This window comes from Stigmatopora argus, chromosome 6, assembly GCF_051989625.1.
Source record: "Stigmatopora argus isolate UIUO_Sarg chromosome 6, RoL_Sarg_1.0, whole genome shotgun sequence".
In the NCBI taxonomy this organism is placed as follows: Eukaryota; Metazoa; Chordata; class Actinopteri; order Syngnathiformes; family Syngnathidae; genus Stigmatopora; species Stigmatopora argus.
In genome coordinates, this window is record NC_135392.1 from 4,012,143 (window position 1) to 4,034,997 (window position 22,855).

The 22,855-nt window shown below is 39.1% G+C and overlaps 1 protein-coding gene across 1 annotated transcript in view; it reads right to left on the reverse strand.

Annotated features, from left to right (window-relative positions):
• gli1 (GLI family zinc finger 1) overlaps positions 1-21,468 on the reverse strand; it is a 51,504-nt gene extending 30,036 nt beyond the window's left edge. Inside the window, exon 1 of the mRNA XM_077603130.1 lies at positions 21,137-21,468. The gene's annotated coding sequence lies outside the window, so the exon portion shown is untranslated. The remainder of the gene's footprint in view (positions 1-21,136) is intronic.
• Positions 21,469-22,855: the final 1,387 nt, after the last annotated feature.

Below are 22,855 nucleotides of genomic sequence, written 5' to 3' on the forward strand. Positions count from 1 at the left end.
AATCGCGCCACTCCCGACGGCCCGACGGCCCGGCGCACGCGCTGGAGAACGCTGAGCAAATAGGTGTATGTACACACAATTCACCAAACACTCTCGCTACTTCAACCCAAAGTGGACACGATAACTCCATTACAGAGATTTCACGCTGTCTCATATACTTAAGAAGAAGAAAAAATTGGAACGTAAATGCAGTGTATTGTAAAATATGCTAATGCATTTGTTGGTGACAAATCCTGTTTTGAGTTCCTTTACGTTGCCAAAAGTGGAAGTCTAAGCTGAATAAATTGCAGTTTACGTGATGCGAAAATAAGTCATGAAAAAACGTTTAGCTTGTCATTTAATTTGTTTTTTGTTGTTTTAATGGTACTTTGATTTGCTAATAATACGCCAAAAATACTCACTGCTTCAAGTCACGTAAAAATGAGCAACAAAAGACTTTTATCTCGTAATATTAAAATGTATGACTTTAATATTTGGATTATTCTCGTACTATTTTTTTGAATTTTTTTACTGGATCTTAGGGAAGTTTTGGACACGTGAAGGAGAAAACATTTGATTGGTTTATTCCTAGTCGTCGCTGAAATTTGTTGCTTTTTAGGGCGAAAAAATCGACTTTGTTTTGATTTTTTTTCTGGTTGCCATTTTGTTTTGGAATTCAAATTACAACATAAAACAAAGTTTACGACGTTCAAACAAAAACAGACTGTCGTAAACCTAAGTAACTGTTAAAGGACAAAGTATGGGTAAAAAAAATCTAATGCTCACTTCCTAATCTTTGTTGTTGTAAGCATTACATAACAAAATAATTATATTATCCATATAACTTCCAGTTATCGGAACCTACCCTACCGAGAATCGTAATACGAATTGCGCTAAAAATATCGGTGGGCTCTTTTTTAGTGTCGTTTTTTTTAGCGGTACTCCATTGCTCGATCCTGTTTTTAGCGCGGCGACTTGTATAGAAGACAGTAAGACCCTCCAAGATCCTTTGAGCGCCCCTCGCGGTGAAGAAGGTCGAAGAAAAGTGCAAGGGGGAAAAAACAAGACATAAGAAAGAGAAAAAAACGCAAAAGCAACGGGCCAGCGCTTGTGTGTCAATGGAGGAGATCATGGGTGCCGGCAGGGGGCTCAGCCTTTGACACAATAGACCCCCAACCGAGCCGAGACCCCTAATACCCGTACTCTTATTTCACACATCTTCTCAAAGCACCCCTACAACGGCAATCCACTAACCCTCCGCCCCTTCTGGCCAGTCTTGATACTCGGGCCACAATAGCGAGAAAGGCCGCGTGTAGGGGGGACGGGGGGCTCGGGACGACGACACCTTGTCTTTGTATATTGGCGGACAATGGGATGGCTTCCTCTGTCCTGGCCAGGAGCTGTTAAGAATGACGGCGGGACCAGGCGTGGGTGGTAAATGAGTCGTTAGCATGGGATCGCAGGTGAAGTGTGGCCAGTAATGAGCCTCTGTAACCAAATCGCAGGAGTGCGATAAGAGACTGGCGGTCCCACGACAGTTGACCGGTGGGACAATTTAGGCCAGGGGTGGCGAAAAAGTTAGACACACAGAGCCAAAATGTTAAACCAAGGGGGTCAGACTCGGGTTGGTTCGCGGGCCGCTTTAACGTCAACTTGATTTCATGTGGGCCGGACCATTTTAGATAGAATATTTAGATTTTTTTTTCTATAAATGGATTAAAAGCCATGAATATTCAGTTTTTTATAGATCTAAAGCAATGTTTATTGTAGCTTTTTTTCCAATATATTTTTAGATTTTACAAAATGATTTTTGAACTAAAAACACAGAAAAAATGGATTAAAAAATGGCAATTATTGATTTAAAAGGGGGGGAAAATCAGGAAATTTAATATACATCTATACTCTTCATTTTAATTTGATCCTAAAACTGAAAGTCAGCACTCATGATTTACTTTCTCGGGCCGTACAAAATGATGCGGCGGGCCAGATTTGGCCCCCGGGCCGCCACTTTGACGCATGTGCTCTAAATTGATTGGTTGTTTGTTGCAGTGTGGCCTGCAATTGGCTGACCACCGATTCAGGGCGTCGCCCGCTTGGTGATTGTAGTTAGCTAGGATAGCCTACAGCACCCCCGTGATCCCTGTGAGGATAAGTTGTTTGAAAAATGAATGAAAAAGTAAAGTTGTGATTTTTAGATTATGGTAATATGGTGAAAATATTATTGGATATTTTTCGAAAAAAAAAAGCTGTTTTTGGATCAGAATCGGTATTGTGCGGGTTAGTTTCAGATTATGGGTTAAATTTGAATTTCTATCAAATGGTGTTATTTCAGAAAGAAATATTTAGGCGGGTGTCAACTTTATGTATATCGATGTCAGTGTATCAGAATGATGATTAGGCGTACAAAGAGTTTTTCTTTACCCAGAAAAATCGGTCTTTTCCAAAAAGAATGTTGGGAGCCGTGGAGGAAAATGGTGCCTCAACATCCTGGGCAGCTTCGAAGGATTTGTGGCCGCTGGCCAAAAAAGCGCTGAAGGCAGGTTGAAGAAGGCCAGGCTTTGTGGCCTTAAGCTCGCTTGGCACTTTTTCAACAGAAACGGTTTACGTTGGCAATATGGCGCTTTTCCATCAGCGCAGATCAGTGGTGAGAAGTCCAAATACTTTAGACACATTTTCACTCGTCTTTACCCGAGTCATTTTTTTTCTTACTTTGGAACCTACCAAATCTGTACTTTGTACTTTTTACTTAAATACTACATTGATTTTTTCCCCCTACTATACATCAAAATGTGATTAGGTGATATTTTCAGTGTGTTGTCATTTTTCATTTACAGTAATCCCTCAAATATCGTGGCTTCGCGACATCGTGGATTTTTTTTCTGGGTGAATTTTTTTAAATACATTTTTTGGGTAATAAAAATGTGAAAATCCACGTTGTAAATCGCAATATATATATAAATATATATAAATATATATATATATATATATATATATATATATATATATATATATATATATATATATATTTATATTATTTTTTGTTTCTTAATAGGGGTGACCCTAATTGGCAGTGTTTCGTTTATCGCAGCCATCTACATTAACCGCGATAATCAAGGGATTACTGTAAACCACGGGTGTCAAAGTGGTGGCCCGGGGGCCAAATCTGGCCTGCCGCATCATTTTGTGCGGCCCGAAAAAGTAAATCATGAGTGCTACCTTTCTGTTTTAGGATCAAATTAAAATGAAGAGTGTGTTTTTAGTTCAAAAATCATTTTGTAAAATCTAAAAATATATTTTTTTAAAAGCTAAAATAAACATTGTTTTCGATCTATAAAAAACTGAATATTCAGGGCTTTTAATCCACTTATTAAAAAAAATCTAGATATTATATCTAAAATGGTCCGGCTCACGTGAAATCAAGTTGACGTTAAAGCGGTCCGCGAACCAACCCGAGTCTGACACCCTTGCTGTAAACCATTTTTTTTTGCTAGTGATTTTACATATTTTTTATGCTAGCTGATATGGAATACTGTATTTTCTGCTAAATAACAAAAAGTACCAAACAAAAAATTAGATCAGGCGTGCCACATCTAAGATAACGCTTCATTCAACTAACCAATTGGCTGCCATGGACAACAATAGACATCTAATCCACAAAAACATACCCGCATTATCCGAACAATAGGGAACCTGAATAGTGATTTGCGCCTCACATAAACGAACGCAAAAAAATCCGCTTTTGCGTTCGACATCTGTGTTCTACACAACATATTCAGGGTCCCTTATTTGTAAAACTGCCAATGTTGGGGGGCCACATGCAGCTCTAGAGCCACAGTTTGCAAGCCGCTGATTAAATTTCTACTGTCAATGGCACTAAAACAGCCAATAAATGAAAAAAATCTTTTTTTATCTAACATAAGGTAAATCTCTCGCTGTTGTGCTTGCTTACCACTAGCTTGTGGGTCCCCCCCGCCCCCCATTTCCGAGGCCCTTCAGCCGCCGGCCGGTTGCTAGACAATGCGCTTGGTTATGTGGGTTATGTAAAGACCCTCGTGCACACAAAAGCTAGTGTGGGTGCCTGTTATGTGGCGCTCTTCAGAGCCCCGGGTCACTTCGCAGAAGAGCCTTGGGGCTCGCACTCCAAGTTGAGAACGCTTCCTCTCCGCTGTGTTTGCTGAGAGGACGCGGGCGGAAAGAACGCTGAATTATCTGCTCGTCGTTAATTTCACTCGGCTCGGCCCTCGGCTCGCCACTTGACGAAGGTTAAAACAAGACGCTTGTTGACCCGGAGACGTATCGCGACTTGGATTCATTCGGGAGGCCGGCCAATTTAGGGGGTTTCGTTATTTTAAGGGTTGCTCTCAGTTAGGCTGTTTCGTTTTTAGACTGGTTTTTACTCGTTTTTGTCACAGAGGGAGCACAAAAAGGTTGGTAGTGAATACTTGGAGCAAAATTACTTGGACAAGTTTTCTGTGAATTGTGTTTTAATAGAACATACATGATATTTTTGGTTCAGGGTTTTTGTTGGTTAAGGGGAAATTGTGTTATTATTCTGTGTGACCGGACCTTTCGTCGAAAGACGTTTGGTCCCCGGACGTTTGGTCGACCGGACGTTTGGACGACCGGACGTTTGGTCGACCGGACGTTTGGTCGAACGGACGTTTGGTAGAACAGACGTTTGGTCGACCGGACGCTTGGTAGAACGGACGTTTGGTTGCCAGGTTTGCTCGCTGTTAAATTATGACAGAGAGTTTACTGTTGATATTTTGATATTAGATATTTAGATATTAAACTCTCTCTCTCTCTCATGATTATAATTTTGAGAGCTGGTTTCAACGGTACTCGGACGTTTGGTCGACCGGACGTTTGGTCGAACAGACGTTTGGTAGAACAGACGTTTGGTCGACCGGACGCTTGGTAGAACGGACGTTTGGTAGAACGGACGTTTGGCCGCCGGGTTTGCTCGTTGTCAAATTATGACAGAGAGTTTACTGTTGATTTTAGATATTTAGATATTAAACTCACTCTCTCTCTCATTATTATAATTTTGAGAGCTGGTTTCAACAGTAACAACCCGGCGACCAAACGTCCGTTCTACCAAACGTCCGTTCTACCAAACGTCCCTTCTACCAAACGTCCCTTCTACCAAACGTCCCTTCTACCAAACGTCCCTTCTACCAAACGTCCCTTCTACCAAACGTCCCTTCTACCAAACGTCCCTTCTACCAAACGTCCGTTCTACCAAACGTCCGTTCTACCAAACGTCCGTTCTACCAAACGTCCGTTCAACCAAACGTCCGGTCGACCAAACATCCGGGGACCAAACGTCTTTCGACCAAACGTCCGAGTACCATTATTCTGTTCTGTTATGCTAACTGGCTACTTCATTTAGTAACATCATTTTTACTTTTATTTTGAGAATTTTTTAGGGTCAAGAAGAAATTATATCTTCTTGAGAGGCGGAAAAAATGAAAAAAAGGGGGAAAAATGAAATTGAATCTCTTCAGCTTCTTAAAAAAACCACATAAAAGTCATCTTACAATACCCTTCAAAATAAACATCTTACTAATTGAGGGTTTCGCGTTTCGGTTTGGACGGACAGCAACTGAATCACTTTCCAATTCCAAAAACAGTTAAAATATCTTCTCCACAAAAACACAATTGTCACATAAACAAGCAACCAAAAACACAATTCTCTTAATGTCATAAAATAACATCAATTTAAAACCAACCACACACCAACACCAATTTATTCCCCAACAATAATCCATTTTTTTCTCCAAAAACGCAAAACCGACGATCCCCACTCTCAGTCTTCAATGCAAATGAGGAAAAATCCACACCAACACTGAAGACACATAAGCACGCACACTATTGGTTATTTTTAAAGCCACGTGTAAACCATCGCGGATTAGCCGGCGTCTTTGATTGGTGTGCGTGTGTGGGACAAGAAAACCCCCCGCAGGAAATGACTGGCGGCGAACCGCACACCACAAACGCATCAACAAGTCCACCCCGATGGCCGAGCGGGACGCCGAAGTCAAGCCACTTCCAAAGCGAGCGCTCTGACGACACGCTAATAAGAGACTCTCTTGTCTGTCCTCGCCAGCGAGCAGACGGCGGCGTGACCCGAGTCAGCCGCCATTGTGTATTTTCCGTCCCCATAAAGGGAAATTCGTCCTATCCAAGTTTTGAGGCTTTTTTAGCGTCGTCCTGCCGACTTTTCATCCTCAAATCCCCCTTAAGACGGCGTCAAGAAAGCACAAACGCTGTTTTCAACGGCAAATGTCGCCGACAAGCCGCGGCACGCTGGCAAACGGAGCGTCTCGTTGGCCCCGGGGCTCCGTCGCCATCCCACAGGAAGCCCGAGTGTGAGCCAGGACACACAGGGCGAGCGGAGGCAGGCCGTGGGTGGGGAGGAGGGGCGACGGTTTTTAGTGTTAAGGATCGACTCCTGCTCGCAAAGGAATCTTCACGACTTCTCATAATGAGAACGGAGACTAAAAAAGGGAATTGTGCTGAAACGCTGCAAAGGTCGAGAACTATTTATTCCTGAATTGCTGAGTCATTTAGATAATCTTTTACATCTTCTCGCCCATCAGGATTGTTTTGAGTTATGTTTTTGGCCCAGACATGCGACTACATGGGGACAAAGCAACTCCAATTGGACGAAATTGCAACCTCCTCATTCATAATACTTTGCCTTTTAAGGTTAAAAATAACAACCATGTCAAAAATCCATAAGTGACAAAAGGGACAAGCACGGAGAGAACAACCAAACCACTTCTACTGCTATCAATATCATTTGTTAGATTTATCAGACCTTCATTATCGTCAATTTACATGATTTTTAATACAGCTGAGTGCTGTATATCAGTAGGAAACATAATTAGACACATCCCACTAACCTAAAGATTATAAAATAGTCAACATTTCATGCAAAAATCACTTTTTGACAGAACTAAAATCATTTCAAAAACTGACTGTTTTCCCGAACATTATTTTCTCCACCATTGCTTAAAAAAAAACCGTATTTTTAACACTTGATTACAACCGATTAATCCGTACACACTTAAATCTCAACACAGCTGTCTAATAGTGACCACCCCACTAACCTATAGATTCTAAAATAGTCAACATTTCATGCAAAAAGTGCCCTTTAACAAAACTAAAATCGTTTCAAAAACCTACTGTTTTCTCCACCATTGCTAAAAAAAAACTTATTTTTAACACTTGATAGCAACCAATTCATCCGTACACACCTAAAGCTCAACACAACTGTGACACACACACTCACCCCACTAACCTATGAATTTTTAAATAGACATTTCATGCAAAAATCGCCCTTTAACAAAACTAAAATCGTTTCAAAAACGGACTGTTTTCCAAAACATTATTTTATCCACCACTCCTTTAAAAAACACATATTTTTAACACTTAATAACAACCGATTCAACCATTCATACCTAAAACTCAACACAACTGTCTAATAGTGACACACACACTCACCCCACTAACCTATAGATCATAAAATATTCCAACATTTCATGCAAAAAGGCCCCTTTAACAAAACTAAAATCGTTTCAAAAACTGACTGTTTTCCAAAACATTATTTTCTCCACCACTCCTTAAAAAAACACTTGTTTTTAACACTTAATAACAAACGATTCATCCATACACTCCTAAAACTCAACACAACACACTCATCCCAGTAACCTATAGATAATAAAATAGTCAACATTTCATGCAAAAAAGTGCCCTTTAACAAAACAATTTTTTTCAAAAACTGACTGTTTTCCCGAAAACATTATTTTCTCCACCATTGCAAAAAAACCACTTATTTTTAACACTTGACTACTTCTAAAGCTCAACACAACTGTCCAATAGTGATACACACACTCACCCAATAACCTATAGATTATAAAATATACAACATTCCATGCAAAAAAGTGCCCTTTAACAAAACTATTTTTTTCCAAAAACCCACTGTTTACATTATTTTCTCCACCATTGCTAAAAAAAACCTATTTTTACAACCGACTCACATCACTGTCATTCATCCATACACTCCCAAAGCTCAACAAAACTGTCTAATAGTGACCCACACTCACCCCATTTTCATGCCAGAGGTCAACCTTCAATAAAAAGCCTCTTTCAGTAGACTTTGAACATTCCAGAATTGTTCTCCCACCGACCAAACACACCAAAAGAAATGTTCCTCTCACCACCGCGACAATACAAAGACACACACACACACACACACACACACACACAACCGACCTCCATTCCGGGTCTTTTAATGGACTACAGGTGCTGCCTAATAAGCGCCAATAAATGTGCCACAGTGGAACAACTGCTATGTCACTCGCTGAATAGGGGGGTCACACTCCTGGGGGAATCATCAGCGTTTGGGAAAAGTCTAATCAAGCGGGAATAGTGCCCACTTTTTGTTGTTGTTGATGTTGTTGTTGTATACATCAACAAGGGCTGGCTCTAGAGGTGACTGTGTAGTGTTCAAAAAGAATGCTAAATTAGCCAAAGCACCTTCTTTCTTCATACCTGGAACTCCCTATCAACTCCCATCTCTGAACCTCTTGGCCAATCATCTTTCAGCCTGGCTAGATGAACAAATTACGATCACAGCGCTGTCTAAAACTATGCTACGTAGGCATCTGTGTGTCTTGTATATGTCATTGTTTATCTTCAACCTACACAAGGGACTACAATGGAAATTAGCCCTCGGCTACAATCTCACATATTTACATTTACATGTTCATTAACATGAATATGAATGTGTTCATTAATAGGTGTCAAAGTGCCGGCCCGGGGGCCAAGTCTGGCCCGCCGCATCATTTTGTGTGGCCCTTGAAAGTAAATCATGAGTGCCGACTTTGTTTTAAGATCAAATTTAAATGATGATAGATGTACATTACATTTCCCGATGTTCCCCTTTTAAAAATCAATCATTGCAATTTTTTAATCCATTTTTTGTGTTTTTAGTAAAAAAAAAATATATATATATATATATATATATATATATATATATATATATATATATATATATATATTTTCCGTTTTCCACTTGAATATTGAACATAATTTTAAAAAATATTTTGCTTCCATTTTCTACTTTATTATTGAACATAATTAAAAAAAATATTTTGTTTCCATTTGAAATAAAAAAAAAACATGATTAAAAGACATTTTCCGATACTAAGAAAAAAAAAGCTCAAATAAATATTGCTTTAGATCTATAAAAACTGATTATTTAGGGCTTTTGATCCAGTTCTTTTAATCCCATTTTAAAAAAAATATCTAGATATTAGATCTAAAATGGTCCGGCCCACATGGAATGGCGTTGACGTTAATGCGGCCCGCGAACCAACCCGAATTTGACACCCTTGCCTTACTAGATGTATCAAACTCAACTGTAGCAAGTAATGTTAGCCACGCTGGTACCAAAAGGTGGTTAGCACCATTTTGGGTCCACTTTGGGACCCGCCACATGCATCCTTTTGCTAGAAATACAGCGAGAGAAGCGAGAAATACGGGAAGAGGACGACCTGAAACAACAACAGCTGTGACAGCCGCATTGTCATTGTAACATTTGTTTGACGCCGAGTGCAGAAAAAGGTCACGTCACTGTGTGGGAGCAAGACTGACCAAGTGATGAGAGCAGACCTTTTTTTGCGGGATACCCGTTATCGGCAAGTATCGGATTTGGTCACAGAATCGGATTCGATCGAGTAGTTGCATCTGTTTTAGTATTTAGCTACTGTAAATCAAAACAATATGCAAATATGTCTATGTCTACTATTTAAAACACGTGTCAAAGTGGCGGCCCGAGGGCCAAATCCGGCCCGCCGAATCATTTTGTGTGGCCCGGGAAAGTAAATCATGAGTGTCGACTTTTTGTTTTAGGATCCAATTAAAATTAATAGTATAGATGTATATTAAATTTCCTGATTTTCCCCCTTTTAAATCAATAATTGTAATTTTTAAATATTTTTTTCCTGTTTTTAGTTCAAAAATCATTTTGTAAAATCAAAAAAAATATATAAAAAAGCTAAAATAAACATTATTTTAGATCTATAAAAACTGAATATTCAGGGATTTTAATCTAGTTCTTTTAATCCATTTATAAAAAAAGAATCTAAATATTATATCTAAAATAGTCTGACCCATTTGAAATCAAGGTGACGTTAAAGCGGCCCGCGAACCAACCCGAGTCTGACACCTTTGATTTAAAATCTAATAATCGTAGTTTGGTATTATTTGTAAACAGAGCATTTCTTGACTTTTGATTCACCATTGATAACCACTGGTTACATCATTTTTTGCTTTATTTTTGGGTTCGGGTTTGCATCGGTATCGGCAAAACACTCAAATTTGATTGGCTCGGAAATCATCGCTATTTTGCAGACCAATCCGTCGAAAAAAGTCTGGATAATGAGATTAAATCTTGCTAACACGGAATTTCGTTTTCAAACTGACGGGTTGTTTTTAACTATTTCACGAGAGAAGAATTTAATATCGGCGCAGGACGTGAATGAAAGAAAATTCCAATTTGGGGGCTTGGCAGAGGCATGCGGCTTTTCTGAGGGACGTTGGAGGTTTGGTTTGACTCCCCCTCAAACCTTACATTCCTCAAGCACACTAACCCTCCTCAGCGGCTCGGCCACGGTGTGAAGCCCACCGCAGCCGTCACACCTGCGTCCATCCAGTCACAACACGTACGCCGTCTTCCTGCAAAAACGGCCCACGGGGGTGCTTTGTGTGTGGCCGGTAACATGGCGATGACCGCTTAAAAAAACGGTAGCCGATGTCCATTTTACCAAGACGATCGGTTTAGATATCCGAAACGAAAGTGATGAAAGTGCTAACATCTTATTTTTGTTAAATCGTTAGATGCCAACATTCGATTGGATTTGACGTCTGATGTAAATGTTTTCATCCAATTGTATGAATGATGCCAAAACATCAAAATTCCTTTTCATTTGTTGCTTTATTTAAAATCTAACGCATGTTCAATTTCGACAAAACCTGGAAAAATTTAGTACTATCGGGAAATATCATATCGTATGTATTGCGTCGTCTGAAAGTAGCGAATCACATTTTTTTTACTGGATACATTTGATGTTACAGCAATATATAGCAATGCGTCCACCATATTGCGTGTGGCATATCTGATCGGTAAACTAATACAAGTGACCCGAACTTTGTCGTAGGTTAGCAAATCACATTGATTTTTTTCACTGGATACATTTGATGTTACAGCAATATATAGCAATGCGTCCACCATATTGCGTGTGGCATATCTGCCCGGTAAACTAATACAAGTGACCTGAACTTCGTTGTAAATTAGCGAATCACATTGATTTTTTTTACTGGATACATTTGATGTTACAGCAATATATAGCAATGCGTCCACCATATTGCGTCTAACCGATAAACTGATAAAAAGTGACCCGAACTTCCTTACGCAACAAACTACAATTATTATCAGAACACCCAAATAATATATCTAACTAGGGTGGAAACATGGAAATCTACCTGGTAACAATAATAACCAATCGTTTCCTGCTCCTTGAACGACAAATTAATAACAAAACTAAAAACATGATGTTAGTTCAGTTTAAAATAAAGACTCATTAACACTATCAGATATAAATATAGTTTTAAAACATTTACAAAACCAAGACTAAATCTCTTCTGCCAGATCGTCCAGTGACAAAAAGTCAACAAACCCTTGATCAAAAGCAGATTTTTTGTTTTTACAAAAAACAGATCCAAAATGTTAAGTAGTAGTACACACAAAGGCAAAGTCTCAGTATTTTTTTTAATGTTTACGGGTTTTTCAATAACCACGGGAGGCCATGTTTTATGTTCAGGCACATGCAATCAAATGAAGAACCTTTCTTTACAGGCATGTTGGCTTACAGGAAATGAGGGCCCTCCTCAGTGTAATTAATAGGCACAATTATGTAATCGGGGAGTGGTCTGGAGTTCTCGGCAAACGGGACCAGATGTCCCCCTGGCCTCCCCACCCTCTTGGCTCCACTACGGAATTGCCGCGATCTCTTACAGTGGGGTCAGCGCCATCGCTGGCCCCACTTTGGCCTTTTTATTCCTTCTCTTGTAAATAAAGACGACGTGCTTTACGAGGCTACCAATAACCGTAATACCTTCAAGGTCAATTAGCAGCCAGGCACACAAAAAGGCAGTCCGTGAACAGTGTAACGTTTATGGAAATCGGGTGTTTGTAACATCAGAATTGAACGTTAACTGCATTTTGGCTTCGTTTTTGGAGATATGAGCAGTTTTGTTTGAAAAGATATTTTGTTTTGGGTTTGCTTGTTTGCTAGGAACTGATTTTTAACTGGCGGGCTTGTTGTCGGAAGTTTGTTTGAAGCTAGGTTAGCGGATTAGCGCGGTTTCTGAAGAGAAGTGTTTGGGAATTTGTATGAAAAATGTTTTACAGGTGAAAAATATTGTGTAGTTGATAAAGTTAGCCGTTCAGATGTGTGTTTAATTCAGTTTTAAGTTTGATTTATGGGTTACTGCAGAAATGTGGGATGGTATTTCTGTTAGCACACAAGTCTGACTCGCTAACATTAGCCGCTATTGTATCAAAAAATGTTTTACAGGTGAAAAATATGGTGGAGCTGCTAAAGTTAGCCGTTCAGATGTGTTTAATTCAGTTTTAAGTTTGATTTACGGGTTATTGCAGAAATGTGGGATGGTATTTCTGTTAGCACACAAGTCTGACTCGCTAACATTAGCCGCTAACGTCACAGAATGGCCTAATTTATTGGCATTTATGGATATTTCTTTTGCAAGGTGTTTGGAATTCTGACATTTTGACCTTTTCCAGCCAAATGTTATGAATTTAAGTCTGTCTTTTGCTGTTGTCGCTATTTGTTGTCCTTGTCATCTAGTCTAGATGCGGGTTCAAAACAAACAAAACATAGAGGAGCCACAACCAAGCCTATCTGATCCAAATTCCACCTCTAATCTTCTTTTTTTTTTTTTTAATCCAAGCCGCTTGAAACGAAGCCGTGAAAGTTATAACAAATGGCGCGAAAGTGTGATAAAAACAACAACGGAAAAACATGTTTGGTCAACGCGCGCTAGCAAAAGCCAAGCCAAATGTGCGGCGGTCAGGAAAGCTTGACTTGGAAATGCCTTCCAGCAGGGGAAAAAAAGCAGCCGGACTCCCCGAGCGGCCGTCCCAGCAGTCGGCAACTTTTCCCCTGCTTTTTGGCTCCGACATCAGGCATCCCTCCCTCCTTGCTCCCTCCCTGCAGCCCACCCAAGAAGCAGCAACGGCGGCGGCGGCGGCGGCGGCCCATGGGCGTACACTGGAGCGGCTGCACATTTAAAACAACATGCATCTCACTCTCACTGTCAAATGCTTCTTCCTTTTCCAAAACATACCATACTTAATACAAATGGAAAATTGGCTCTCATCTGCAGCCAATCACAGCATCTCTTCCCACCTCGATAAAAGGAAGACGGTTCCTCGCACCTACTTTTAAATGGCAAATGGTCAAAATGATGTCAACGGCAAGCGTTAGGAAAATGTCGTGATTTAGTGCATGGTCTGCTTTCAAGCGATTACTTCATTTCCATACATTATTTTTGGAAATGAATCCATTTTTTTTTTAAAGTCTGATGCAGTTTCATGGAGAATCCTTGAACTGCTCGCCAAACTTTTATGGCATAACATTGAGGAACACTGTTTGTTGAGATAAGCCTGACAGCTGTTTTTAACAACTTCTGCGGTTCAGAATCCAAAACTGAGACAGTTTTTTTCTCCATCACTCCAATAGTAGGGTTTCCCCGAGCGATTTATAAGCCTGGTGGGCCACCCTGAAATTGAGTTTAGACGGCTGAACTGAACTGCTAAAAAGAGAAACTATAAAAAAAAAAAAAAACACTTATTTTAACCACATTAAACTACAACTTGCGATATAGTTAGAAACACAATAGTGTCATTTTAGGATCGATTTGTGGAAGAAAAAAAACGTCCCAGCTCTTTGTGATTGCACGGAATTGCATTGTACCGTATTTTCACGACTATAATGCACACTTAAAAGTCTTCAATTTTCTCCAAAATAGACAGGGCGTTTTATAATCCAGGGTACACGGTCGATTAGTCGCCGGTCTTTTGGTCGCCCGGAAGGTAAGTGCTAATTACCATTGAAATTGTTGCTCAAATTCCCTAAATACAAACTGTGAATTACTATTTAGTCATACTCAATGCCCTAGTAATTATTAGGCTAAAGAAAAGCTCCAAATTTCCCAGACTTTTATTGTTTTTTTGTTTGGGAACTTGTTAAGACGCTGACTGACGTCGCTTCTTAAAGGGACAACGCATGTACATACAAACTCTTCTACACTCCCACGTCGGCTCAGTGAAACTGCTCATGGCCATTGTTGGCTTTTATTGATGCGTAGACCGTGTTGTTTTACCTTGTTTTGTCGTCGGTCTTTTGGTCGCTGGTCTTTTGGTCGCTGGTCTTTTGGTCGCCTGTTGTCGCGGTCGGGGCGACCAAAAGACCGCGACCAAAAGACCGGCGACCAAAAGACGGCGACAAAAGACCAGCGACCAATTGACCGCACACGATAATCCAGTGTGCTTTATATATGGAAAAAGAAAAATATGTAATTCATTGAGGGTGCGCCTTATAATGCGGTGCGCCTTATAGTCATGAAAATATGGTATTTTTGTTCGTTTGTTAAACGGTTGTCATTACAAGTATTCCTAGTTGGCAGAAAACTGAATTTTAGGCCTTTTTCATCAGCTTCATTGCCATTGACGGCAACAGTGGTCCAAGTTTGACCGGTTTGGACGACTTTTGCCGTCAGTGGCGCCGAAACGTGACCATTCATAAATTGGACATCTATCACCGTTAGAGACAGTTAACATCGGAGAGTGACGTAAATCATTAGTGCATCCTCTGGAGGTGTCGAGTTTTCCTCTGGATCATCATGGCGCGTCCGCGACATTCCACGTGGAGCCTCGAGTCTGCAAGACGGGCGTCGGTACGCGCCACGCGCTCATAAATTCGAGGGCGCTTGACCCGCGGCGGGTTGACGTGTCGGAGTATCGGTGACGGCGCTCTCGTAAGTCACACGCGTCGGGACTTCCTGTTATGGCATCAAATTTACTCAATGTGGCGCCGGCGAGGGAGAAATTGGAGGATTCGAGGAATATGAAAAAAGGAAATTAGGCGAAATGAAAGTGATTAAAATGGATGGAAAGAAAAGATTAATTTTGAAAAGCCTTCTTTTTGGAAAAGACCACTTACAAACATGCATAAAAGATAATTACTTTTTTTTTAATTACAAGCATTTCATGGAAGGAATTTTTCCTTTATTTTTTAATAACAAAAAATAATTTAAAACTAAGCTTGCCTGTTAAAAAAAATCTCCTTAAAGACTGAATATTACATTGAATTATGATGAATAAAATGATTTCCTTAGTTCTCATTTAAAACTAAGCTTTTTTTAAATAAATTGATTAAAAGAACTGGATCAAAAGCCCTAACTATTCCATCTTTTTATAGATCTAAAACAATGTTTATTTGAGCTTTTTTTTTCTTAGTAAAGGAAAATCTCTTTTAATCATTATGTTCCATATTAAAGTGGAAAACAGAAAATATTTTGATATATTTTTAGATTTAAAAAAAACATTTTTGAACTAAAAACACAGAAAAAAATGATTAAAAAATTACAATTATTGATTTAAAAGGAGGAAAATCAGGAAATATAATATACATCTATAATCTTCATTTGAATTTAATCCTAAAACAGAAAGTCGGCACTCACAATTTACTTTCTCGGGCCACACAAAATGATGTGGCGGGCCAGATTTGGCCCCCGGGCCACCACTTTGACACCTGTGGTTTAGAGATAAGATATTTGAAATGTCTGAATTTTTTTAAAATATATTTCCTTCTAGCCACCAAAAAACTGGACAGCGGGCCGCAGTTTGAACACCATCTACAAATCCTATTTCAAAATCTAGATGCGGAATGTCCCTTTTTTTCCGCCGAGATGACGCTTTAAAATATTACAGCAGGAACTCGGTGTAATATTTACCACACACACACACTAGCAAGAACGCCCACACACATCCAAACATTGCTGGAGGCGCATGCTTGAAAAAAAATGGAAAAAAAGCATCCCGTGTACTGTAATAAGATCCAATCAACATGTTGCTTTGCCTCCTGCCGCACAGTCTGTCATTTAACTTGTCGCAAATGTACAACCAAATTACCCATTGTGAAGTGGAGATAATAAGCCAGTGGAAAAGACGTGGATAGGCCAATTTTCCAAGTGGAAACATTGTACTTTCGCAACCGCATAATAGTAAGTAGATATACGAAATCTGGCCTGAAAAGATTTTTTAAAAAAAACTGGATTCTTTTCATGGTTTGTTTTTCTTAACTTGGTTTTTGTGTTGTTGTTAAGTGGGTATACAAGACCATTGTAAGTTAAGCAGACACTTGGTAAATTAAATGTATTCATTTTGCATTGAGGTGGTCAAGATGTGCAATTTTCTTTGTGGTTTGTTTTTAAAGTTGTTTTTACGGGTGGGCTCATTTAATGGTAAGTGGAGTACAAATGCAGGAAATTATATTTGAGTGTGTTCGAATATATTGCTTAAAAATCATTAAAATGTGTTTATTTTTTAGGGAATTTTCAAAATTAACATGCTAACATATTTATTGTTGCATATAATTCATCATGCAGATTAAGACGGAATTCTAAATATTTCATTAATGGCTGTCATTGACTGTTAACTATCCGAATAATTCAAAACAAGCTAATTTAAATGTATTAAAATGGATTTTTAAAATTTTAAATCATCCTTTAATTAAGGTTTTTTCCAATTAAATTTAGCGATTTTAAAAAAAATCTTTTAAATTTTGCGATTTTTAAAAAATATATATATTTGAAATTTTGCGATTTTTAAAAATATATATCTCTTAAATTTTGCCATTTTAAAAAAATATATATTTTAAATTTTGCAATTTAAAAAAAAAAATATTTTAGATTTTGCGATTTAAAAAAAATACAATTTAACTTTTAAGATTTAAAAACATATATATCTTAAATTTTGCAATTTTTAAAAAATGTATATTTTAAATTTTGCAATTTTTAAAAAACATATATTTTAAATTTTAAGATTTTAAAATAATATATATTTTAAATTTTGCGATTTAAACAAATATTTTAATTTTTTAAAATTTAAAATCTTTTTACATATTATTTTCATCCCACAGCCAATAAAAGCAAACCTCATTCACATATTCAACAGTAACGAACCATCCGCCATTGACAGCAATGGACGTCACACAAACGATGACCCCAGTAAACATAAAAATGCGCTTTTAATGAGAAACCTCTCCGTATCTGCGAGGTTTTATCTTCTGTCCTTGCATGCTTCTTTGGACAGACACACAGACAGTTGCTATTAAAGCCTGATTGTTTCAGGTTCACGGGGTGTGAAAGGCCCTGATTGAGGGGCTGTGATCCCAGTGAGGGTGGTCTGACTCTCTCTCTCTCTCTCTCTCGTTCCCTCCCCCCCTCACTCTCGAGAAGGTGGGAGGAAGAAGTCTGTTTAGGGGGGTTCGCTTCAGCTTTGCAGGCGTCACGTGACACACGTTTAGCCCAAAATGGAATCCGGACAAAAAAAAGTTGCCGATGGTTGCCGTCTGTCGCGCGGGTCACGTGACCCCGCACTCCACTCGCAGATAGTTTGCGCCGATTTACACGTGCACGTGAAGCGACGATGCCGATAAGCGACTAATCTTGGCGTGCGATAAAAGCCGAGCGAAGGCCTCGCTCTCCCGTGGCCGCTAATAGGAAGACGACTGCTTCCTGTGTACGCTCTATTTGTTTAAGACGAGTTCCCATTAAGGATCCTTTTGGCCTTAACATGCTTGATAAAGTGAGAGGGGGTGGGCTTTTGGGGGGGTACCCGGGGGGCCCCCCCATGCGGAGCTTTTCACATGTGGCCAAAGGACAAGTGCACCCTCCATACTGTCCCCCAAACTTGACAAAAAGTCAACTTCAAGCCATTTTGGAGTCAAATTATTCAAATAATGCCTGTTTTATTCACTTAAATCACATATGTAGGTTTCATGGGTGAAAGTGGTTTTAACAGATGTTTAAGGTTGACCCTTACGACCTTACCATATATATATATATTTTTTTTTTTTATGATTTTTTTTTCGCCATTTATGGTGCGAGACGGCCAATCCATTTTGAATGGGAGAAATGAATGGACTTTTTTTATATATAAAAAAAATGACTGTAAAGATCTTCAACTTTTCTTTGTACATGCCTTATTATAAAAAATATATAGATTTGTTAAGTTATAATCCTAGATAGACTCAATTAAACAGATTAATGAAATCAAAATGCAGCAAAGCTAAGTAAGGTTTTTTTCAGAAAATAAATCACTGCATGCAGTTGATTGGACAAAAAAAAATGAATCAATCATTCTTATAAATATCCCCTAATGCTTACTTTGAATCATTACACTTATTCATATAACGTAATGCCCATGTGTCAAAGTGGCGGCCCGGGGGCTAAATCTGGCCCGCCGCATCATTTTGTGCGGCCCGGGAAAGTAAATCATGAGTGCCGACTTTCTGTTTTAGGATCAAATTAAAATGAAGAGTATAGATGTATATAAAATTTCCTGATTTTCCCCCTTTTAAATCAATAATTGTCCTTTTTTAATCATTTTTTCTGTGTTTTTAGTTCAAAAATCATTTTGTAAAATCTAAAAATATATTTTAAAAAAGCTCAAATAAACATTGTTTTAGATCTATAAAAAAACTGAATATTCAGGGATTTTAATCCAGTTATTTTAATCCATTCATAAAAAATATATCTAAATATTATATCTAAAATGGTCCGACACCCTTGACGTAATAATGTATATTGAAAATACAGCTCAGTATGAATCCCCTTTCCCTCGCCATGTCTGTTTTTTTGCTCCATCTCGAACCCGTCCAACATTTTCTGTCTGCGTTTTCAATAAACAACTCATTAACAACCACTGAGGGAGTATTTTAAAGTCCCTGTTGCCTTGCAAAATGGTTCCAGCATTTTTTTAAAAGCACTCAGATGAAGCATTCTACAACGTCACTCAGTTTCCCTTTTTTTCCTTCCAATGTAAGGCAAGTAAACACGGGTGTTGAGCCAAGATGGCGGCACACATGATTAGAGAAGTCCATCTTCATACGAAGTAATTGATTTTAATGCAGGATATGTTGTCAATATTATAATCCATAAGACACTACTTTATTCTCGCATTTTTTAACACTGCACGTTATTTGTTTTTTGTTTTTTATAGTATGAACTACAAATAATATATATGGACATTTTTTAAATATTGGCTAACATCGACCAATATATTAGCTGGCAAAAATTAGCTTTGCATATATAATATTTTTTATATCGGCTTCAAATTCTAGTTAACAAAATCGGCTTAAGAATTTGTAGTTACTGTATTTTCTCGCATATAAGCCGCATTTGTAACTCAAGAAAATGATGACTGAATCAAGAGTACGGCTTATATGTGCACAAGACTTACAGCATCGCTAAACTCTTTTTCACCTGTAGATGTTAGCAAATTAACATATACTATTTGTGGTTATTTTCTGTTTTGCAGTAAAAAAAACAACCATTACTGGATGAATTAATTAATTCCTTATGATATTGACCCTAATAATGTGCTTTTGATTCATACAGTAGCTCAGAAATACCACGTGCGATGATTTTTCTTAAGATTTTCTCTTCAAAGTAACATTTGTACTCCCTATTAAAACCATGAATATGGAGGTCATAATTATGAATTGGAGCCGGCTTATACGCGAGAAATTGTAAAATTCAATGATTTTAAGGCAATTTTAATGGTGTGGCATTTTGGACCGATAGCTTTGACATTTTAGTATAAACTTCTATGGCTATTACGGTAATTTTCTTCCATTCCAATAGGTTGTATTGTATAAAACGAATGAGTTACTTCTTAGTTTGTCGTTCTTAAATAGAACCAGTGCATGATTGTGTTGCTGTGGACGGTACACGGTCGATTGGTCGCCGGTCTTTTGGCCGCCCGGAAGTTAAGTGATAATTACCATTTAAATTGTTGCTCAAATTCCCTAAATACAAACTGTGAATTACTATTTAGTCATACTTAATGCCCTAGTAATTATTAGGCTAAAGAAAAGCTCCAAATTTCCCGGACCTTTATTGTTTTTTGTTGGAGAACTTGTTAAGACCCTGACTGACGTAGCTTCTTAAAGGGACAACGCATGTACGTACATACAAACTCTTATACACTCACTGTGAAACTGCTCATGGCCATTGTTTGCTTTTATTGATGCGTAGACCGTGTTGTTTTACCTTGTTTTGTCCCCGGTCTTTTGGTCGTCAGTTTTTTGGTCGCCGGTCTTTTGGTCGCCCGTTGTCGCGGTCAGGGCGACCAAAAGACCGCGACCAAAAGACCGGCGACCAAAAGACGGCGACCAATCGACCGCACACGGCTGTGGACAGTCATAGAACAACCAAATAATGTGGTCGTCTTTAAGGAAGTGCTAAAATTGCACAAAAGTTGCCGTTAAAACTTTCATTGCGAATTTTCCACCTGTGTTTTAGATCGCGGCACTCAATCCTACGTCTCACCAACTGCAAATAACTACAGTTCATCTGCTTCTTTGACCGCAAATCAATTGAGTTATCTCCATTGCATGTGTACACACCATCCACCCTGTGTGTGTTTAGCACTTTTGCGGTAAATAAATAAGTGCTCTATTGAGTTGGAGTATTGTTGACACTCTTGGACAGGGGGGTCTTTTTTGGGGGGGGTCCTTAATCTGTTCACAGATTAGATTAAAAACCCTCTTCAATTCAGATGAAGTTCTAGACATCTTTAGGCAGAAGTGTTGTTCTTACTAAGGGGGGGTTGGAAAAAGGGGGAGTGAAAGGGGGGCGCACATTTGGGAATGATATTGGCACCTCAAGTATTTCAGGTTACAAGGAACAGCTGTTGATCTCACACATACACACACACACACACACAACCGATAAAACCTCATCGCTCCATCACTTTGAAAAAAATCAGCGCACTCACCTCAGCCTGCATCAAACTTGCCAAAGTCCCGCTGAAAGAGTCCCCCAAGTTCCGTTTTTGTTTCTCCTTGCGTGATGCGAGAAGTCCGGGTGGTTTCTCCCACACGCGCACGCACTGACGCACGCACGCACGCACGCACGCACGGACGCAAGCGCGAGGTATCCGCTTTGTTTCGACTTGTTCTTCTTTTTCTTTCTTTCTTGGGAGTGTTCGATTCAGGCCAACGTGGTGGTCGGGCTTCCCGAATGGAAGCGAGAACGTCGGCGTCGGCGTCCCATGTTCGGCGGCCAGCAACTTTGCCTCTCTCGGCCCCTCCAAATGCGTAATGCACCCCCTTCTCGCTGTCGGATCTCGAACCTCCCTCCCTCAGACCTCACCACCCCCCTCACCCCCTCACCCTCCTCGCTCCCTCCCTCCCCCTTTTCGTGGCTCCTCCACAGTCTGCGGACCACCCCGAAACAGGAAGTTCACTTTTTTGTTTTTCTTGGAGGAGAAAAAAAAGACAAGACGATGCAGCTTCTCCGCTTTTCTCTTTTCAAAAATCGCATCACTTTCAAATAACTTTGGCAACTTTTATCCAAATGTGCCAAAAGAAATGAAGTTGAAGAATGCAACTTTTACTTTTACCATTATTTTTAGGGGGTAAACTTATAAAACTAAACATACAAGGAAAACACCATTTTTTTATTTTTCTTATTGTTCATCCATTTATTCATTAACCATACCGCTTATCCTCACAAGGGTCGCTGGGGGTGCCGGAGCCCATCCCAGGGGACATGGCAATCGCTGGGCACCAGGAGATGGACAACCAATCATAGCTAGGGGCTATTTAGAGTGTTCAACCAGCCAGCCTAGCATGTTTTTGGGATGTGGGAGGAAACCGGAGTACCCGAAAAAAACCCACAAAAGCCCCATGCAAACTAAACACAGGAAGATCCAAATCTGGGATTGAACCCTCGAACTCAGAACTGTGAGGCCGACACGCCAAACACTTGGTCACTGGACGTATTGCAGTAATCCCTCGATTATCGCGACCTCACTTATCACGAATTCACTACTTTTTTCCTGCTATTAATTATTTTAAAAATCATAAAAATGTGAAAATCCACGCTGAAACTCGTAAACGGAAGCCACTCTCGCTACTATATTAGATTATATTATATTAGATTAGAACTTTATTTCATCCCGTATTCAGGAAATTTCTTGGTTGCAGTAGCAAGACAGACACAGAAGACATTGTAGACCTAGTTAAAAAAACTGGAGCCACACACGGTTGTTGTGTAAAAAATAATCACAAAAATAAAGGTTTAATACAGAACTAATAAATAGCTTTTTGTCTGTTTCCCAGTTATAATGTCGTCTGTGAATAGACAAGTGATTTCTAGATAATTAGCTATATTTTTATTGTTATTTATTTAATTTTAAATATTTATTTCAGGTCGATTCTGCAAAGCTGTGGCAAAGTTTGAAAAAAAAACGATACGACAAAGACAACAAAATGAAAACCAAACTCAGAAAAAGTTCCTAAGTAAAGATTATTTCACTGAATCCATAATATCATAAAGTCATAAAATCACCAGCCGCTTTCTGTATCTCTTATTTTATCTTGCATTTGATTTTAATTCCTCAATAAAGAGAAAAAAAGCGAATACATCGTTTTTTTTGTTTCGAATCAGGCAATCAACACACACACAAAGAAAAACAAAAGCAGTGCTATCT